We start from the raw sequence: 6,210 nt of genomic DNA, 5'->3' as shown, positions 1-6,210 counted from the left end.
CTGAACTTCATGTAGTTTTCTGAACTATTTGCTCCAGACAGTGCATTTTTGTAAAATATTTTCTCAAAAGCCTCCCTTACAGAAATCAAAGGAACTCCATCCTTGTCAAAAAATCTGGTGAATATGTAAATAGGTGTCAAAGAGGTATGATATTTCTCAGATCTTCAATTTTCTCTTTTCATCTACTTCGTTGTTTAAATACACAGCACCACCTGGTGGCTAAATAAAATTATTGAAATTTTATTGCATCTTAAAAATGGAAAAAAAAAGTAGATTCAGCAGCAGAAAAAATGCCCAATTATTTTTTTTTTACATTAAATTGGGGCTATTCATTGTGAATTTTTATGCTACCCTGGTTTTCTTATTTTAGTTCTAGATGTCTAATTATAAAAATACATACAACTAAACCATGACAAGCTTTAGCCATTGCCAAATATGCGTGTTTTCTTTTTATACCCTTGCATATTTATGAAAAGATATACCTGCATAATTTTAATGGTGCTATTTTTAAAACCAAAATTTAAAGTACTTTTGTAAATTCACCCTCGTGAGGCACTTTAATTCACTCGCTAAAATTATCTTATTGTGCTTGTCTTGAAAGCATTCTCATTTGTAAAGAACCCTAGTCACAGACACTTTAAAAATAACTTTACTCATGAAATACCATCAGAATTAATAGTCATTTGGAGAAAGGCATGTAATTATTACACCGTAATAATGGTTTTAGACCCAGGATTGAGTTTCCAAAGATGCATTTGATTAAGAAAGTAATGCTGCTGCCCTCTTGTGGTTTAAAGTGCATTATTTTTCTCTAGAATTAAGATGATAGCTACCAAGATATAATGCTTTTGCTATTTAATGACAAAACTGAATATGAGCTACATTTGACCAAAGTAATATAATAAATAGCCCACTAACTATCATAGCTAAGGAGTGGAATGTTCTAGTTAATTCAATATCATTGTTAATTAAACTTGGCGATTAACTTTTTTTAACCTGTTCTGTGAGAATCCCCTTTCATGTAACTTTTAGCATTCTTCACCAGTTCCACGAAATATATTCTTGCAGATGGTACAGTCAACCCACATCCTCCAACTAAAACTAGAAACTAGTGGAATTAATTTCCTACTTTCCCAGCACTAAGTGGGGGAATACATTACCTTCAAACTACTTCAAAAAACAAATAAAAACAAAAACAAAAACACAAAATCCTTTTTCACGTTGCTACTACTGTTTTAGCCTGGGATAAGTTTAGGAGTCTTTTCCAAGGTCCGGGACGTGCATTTACCTTGCCGAAACCCTCTGGCCCCTTGCAATTGTGGCACTGAATGGAAAACAAGCTTGAGTTGCACATTCCAAATGGAAGAGCCAAGCTTTCCTTGCATTGGCTCTGCTGTTCTCCTGCTAGAAATGAATGGAGCTTTTCAGATTTCTCCATACAAACAGAACTAATTCTCTGAGAGCCTGCTCTGTGTTTATATCTCTCACCTCGCGAGTGTTATTATGGATTAAAGGCAAACAAGAAGGAAACAAAGGAATGATTCTGTATTGGCCTTAAACCCCAGGCACAGTAGAGTTTATCTTTATTTTCCAACTCTGTCTGAAATTTCCTCCAACCACTCCTTCTCTATAATATCCTACAATGCTATCCTATTGAGAAAATAGGAATTCGTTATTATTGAAGAGGGAAAATAAAGCAATCAGGTTTACATTGCCCTTATTTGTTCAGTTCCTGAGGAAACAAGCGGTCAATAGCAAAAAGGGGAGATTGGTTATGGGCACCACTACTCCCATGGACCGTTCCGGTGTCTCTTGTGGCTTTAATGTGCTGCTGTCCCCTTGAGGGCCAGAGCCTTTTACACTGGGCTTCACCCAAGTTTTATTTGAGGAAGGAACATTTCCTTTCTTTCTTTCTTTCTTACTCTTTTCTTAAGAAACCTCTAGATTGATCCAGAAGGGCCATTAGCAGGAGAAGATTGAGGGCGGGGAGAGAAGGGCAGTGCGACTCAACATGCTCAGGGCTGTTCTCACAAGATCATCATTGCCATTTCCAAGATATTTAACTGGAAAACAGAATCTGCAGGGGTTGGCCAGCCTAGAATAAGACCTGAACTTGGCATGTCTCAACCATGCACTGGAGAAGTATCCACCTGATTGTCTGTTCTTCGCTGCCCGATCAGCTGAAGACACTCATCTGCATCTGCAGATGTATCCTGTTCTGTCCTATTCTCGGACACGAGAGACGGGATATGGCAAAGGAGAAGCAGACAACACTGAGCTGCTCACAATGTGGGTACATTCCTGTCAGCACCTTCCCTGCGCATTCACAGCCCTGCCACAGGCCCTGACTGTCGGGAGCCCTGGGTGTCCCAGAACTCACTTCATCCTGTCCACCAATTTCCCCAGAAGGGACTCTTATAAACCTCCAGTGAGACGAAGCAAGAGAGGGACACTCTGCTCAGTATATCTTCTCCCGGGAATCTTCATTATGATGCCAACATTGCCCTTGCCTCACACAGCTTAGGTTTGCTGATGCTACTCGGTTTGGAGAGGGAAGGTTGCATTGAAAGAAGAACTCACAGGGCAGCTCTAAGATCCTGGTAAAAATAGACTTTGGAAACCTGTGGGAGAACATGAGTTTTTTAATTTTATAATTTTCCTTTAAGTTTATATGTGCAGTTTGCACGTTTTCCTGTATGCATGTGACATAGGTAAGTAATCTTAAAATTTATGTAAGAGGAAACCATTAGTTAACATTGTGCTGAGTGAAATAAATCAGATTCAGAAGAGGGCATACTTTCTACACAAAATTCTTAAACAAGCAAAACTAGAGCGGTGGGATAGTAACTGGAAGGAAGTGCATGCCCAGGGGCTTTTGGGAAGCACACAGAATGCTGATATTCTGTTTCTTGATCTGTTTGCTGATTCAATGGGTATGTTTGCTTTGTGACAATGGACTAAACTGAGTATTTCCCAAATCCATGGAAAAGGATTAATTGACCCTAATGTGGAAACAACTTACTCTCTTATTATCCCATCCACCTTGAATGAAGCGCCCAAAGCCCAGAGGCAAGAGGCAGTAGCTCATTTAGTGCAGGTTTCGTGAACAAACACAAAACCAGTGTCACTTATCTCTCATTTGCTTCATGGTCCAGTCTGTTTATCAGACCGGAGACACTCAGAGCCCAGGACGCCTCACTGGATGTGACAGGAGGTGATAGGAGCCATCATGCTCCTACTACGCTTGCTACTACTGGGCTGTGCCTGAGGGATGCATTGAGGGATGGCGAGGAGATGAACCGACTCTGAGCATCTTCTGATCAAGCAAATGTGCACAGGAGTTCACCTCCTCTGGCCACGCCGCAGCCTCGTACAATGCTTTCTTCTCACTCTGTCTTGCTTGCCCTCGTACTAATACACCAACTGAGCTCAGTCACATGGGGATTTATCCTTTATTGGTTCGGGCAGCCATCTTTCTTAGAAAAGCCAATGTTCAGAAAACTAAAATGTGGCACTTTTTCCAGTTATATTGGAAACATCAAACAAATATTTGCATTTTTAGAAAAGTCCCTCTTTCCTGCATCCCCCAAAGCAAGAACATCAAAACTTTTTAATAAAAGTCTGTCTATATACAGTCTCATTGTTGATACAAGTGTATCAAAATAGCACAATACACTACAAGCTGATCAATATCATTTTTTTTCCATAAGTATGTTAAAATTAATTTCCACTCACTACCTCTTACCAGCTTTTAAACGTATTATGTTATTGCACGGTGAGAAGAGAAGGACACTGGAACATGTAGGCCTGGTCCAGCAGGCAAAATCCTTTCTGGGGTCCTTCTGCTCTTACACCTTGGAATGAGCAGCAATGTGAATGCCTCCGAGAAAACGGAAAGAGAGCTGGCCAAGAGCCATCTTGGGAAGGAGTCCTCCATGGGGAATGGTTTCCTGCCAGGAGCAAATCCACATTAGCTCAAAGAAACTAGAGATGAACTGTCAGATGTAGCCACTGAGGGGAGCAGCCATCACTGATTATCTGGAGTTTGCATCTAGCCATGCCAGAAAATGAGTTCGAGCTCCCCAGCAAGGAGGAATTGGCGCAAAAGCAGGTGAGGAATGGATGAGAAACAGGAAGTAGTATTTGGATGTCATTTGCTATACCCAGGTAGTATTAAAGCCATAGAGCTACATACCTGTCAGATTAGTGCTTTGCTGATTCTTACCTCTTGTCCCTCTCCCAGCTCCCACTCTGAAGATGTCAAGGCTGCATAGTGATAAGGGGGGTGAGGGGGTGAGAAGTGTTAAATCACATGAAAGATTGAAGTTTAATATTAGATCAGACTAGACTTTTTTTTTTTAATTTTGAAAGAATTTTAGACTTACAGAAAAGTTGCAAAACTAGCACAGAGTTCCCATATAATTTTCACCCGGTTTCCCCTCAGGTTAGCATTTTTTGATAACCGTAGTACAATTATACAAAGAAATTTATATTGGTAGAATAGTATTACCTGAACTACGGAACGGACTTGGATTTCATCAGCTCTTCCACGGATATCCTTTTAATGCTCCAGGATCTAGTCCGTAGCGCATTTAGTTTTTCTGTGTCCCTCCTCTCCTCCAATCTGTAAGTGTTCTGTGGCTCCTTGTCTTTTATGACCTTGAAAGAGTCCTGGTCAGTTACTTTGTAGATTATCTCTGTTTGATTTTCTTGATGTGTCCTCTCATGACTGGATGAAGGTCATGTATTTTAGCAAGAATACCACAGAACTGATGTATCCTTCTCAGTGCAGAACATCAAGGGATACATGATACTAATAAGATACATTGCATGTATCTATTGCTAACAGTGCTACCTTGGCTCAGGTGATGTCAGCAGTTTCCCCCCTATAACGTTACTGTTTTCCCCTTTGTAACTAATAAAGATTCTTGGGGGAGACTCTTTCAGGCAATGAAAATAAGCAGTTTCTCCTCAAACTTTTGCCTATTAATTTTAGCAAGTAATTGTTGCTGTGGTGTACTAATGATAATTTTCTATTTCCCTCATTCTTCTACATTTATCAGTTGAAATTATTTTGAAAGGAAGAGCTATTCTTTCCCTCGCATTTATATATTTATTCAATTATTTAGATTTATCAGTATGAACTCATGGATATTTACTTAATTCTATGGGTTATAATACATTATTATTATTTTACTGCTCAAAAATCTCAGCTTTGGCTGTTGAAAGCTCTTTCGTGCTGATTCCTATGCCCTTTTGACATGTCCCCATCCTTTTTGGAGCATTTATTTTTGGCACCAAAAGATAATCCAGGCTGATCTTGTGTTTTCCCTGCTGGAAGCCAGGAACCAACCGCTTCTCCAAGGAGGATTTTCTTGTACAAGGATCCAAGCTAGGATTATATATTTCATTGAATTTTCATGTCTAAACCTAGTTTGGTTCCTTGGTTCCTTCACCCCCCCCCCCCCCATTGGACATAGATATGCACACAGACACACACACATATCTACATATAGATATATATAGATATACATGTATGTGTGTATATAATGGTTGCATATATATGTGTGTGTATATATATATATATATATATACACGCAAAGACATGCCTATAGACATCTGTATTTCTTTATCCATATGAAACCTGCATACACATACATAACAAAAACATGAGTCCATATTGATACTTATGATTCCAATCAAATGCCTCTTGGCTTATTCTAGCTTTCCCACCCCTACCCCTGTACTATTTATGATTTCTTTATCTAACCTTGAAAAACCTGGCTTTCATTATCTGTAATACATTTGTTTATTTTTCAAATCTGGTATAAAAATATAAAAATAGCTTCAGAATTGGTAAGCTACAGATCTGTGAGAGACAAATGTCCTAATCAGAATAAAATATTTGTGTGTGTGTTTTTTTTGTCTTTTGCCTTACATTAGCCAGTCAAAAATACTATTTCCATTTTATGTGGTAATGTTATTCATGCAGAATATGATTAGGTTCATTCATTATAGGTTCTGTGAGTTTCCCACACATTGTTGATTTTTAAAAATTTATATGCAGTAAAATTTGCTGGTGGACAGCCTATGGGATGTGACATATGCAGACTTGTGTATTTCCCATAAAGTTATGATATAAAACAATTCTATTATCCTAAAAATTTCCTCCTGTTCCCCTTTATAGTCAGACAATCCCTTGTTATCCCT

General features: G+C 38.8%; 1 long non-coding RNA gene across 1 annotated transcript; it reads right to left on the bottom strand.

Moving 5' to 3' along the window:
• Positions 1 to 2,411: 2,411 nt before the first annotated feature.
• On the bottom strand, positions 2,412 to 5,440 carry LOC128775329 (uncharacterized). The gene is made up of 3 exons (XR_008419996.1): positions 4,196 to 5,440; positions 3,746 to 3,950; positions 2,412 to 2,621 (listed from the first exon to the last, which is right to left on the bottom strand). It is a non-coding gene; the product is annotated as an uncharacterized LOC128775329 (long non-coding RNA).
• Between the last annotated feature and the right edge of the window lie 770 nt (positions 5,441 to 6,210).

This window comes from Panthera pardus, unplaced genomic scaffold (assembly GCF_024362965.1).
Source record: "Panthera pardus isolate Hobbes unplaced genomic scaffold, ASM2436296v1 HiC_scaffold_7, whole genome shotgun sequence".
NCBI lineage: Eukaryota > Metazoa > Chordata > Mammalia > Carnivora > Felidae > Panthera > Panthera pardus.
Note: the sequence above shows the minus strand (reverse complement) of the source record. Positions and strands in the feature narration are given on the sequence as shown.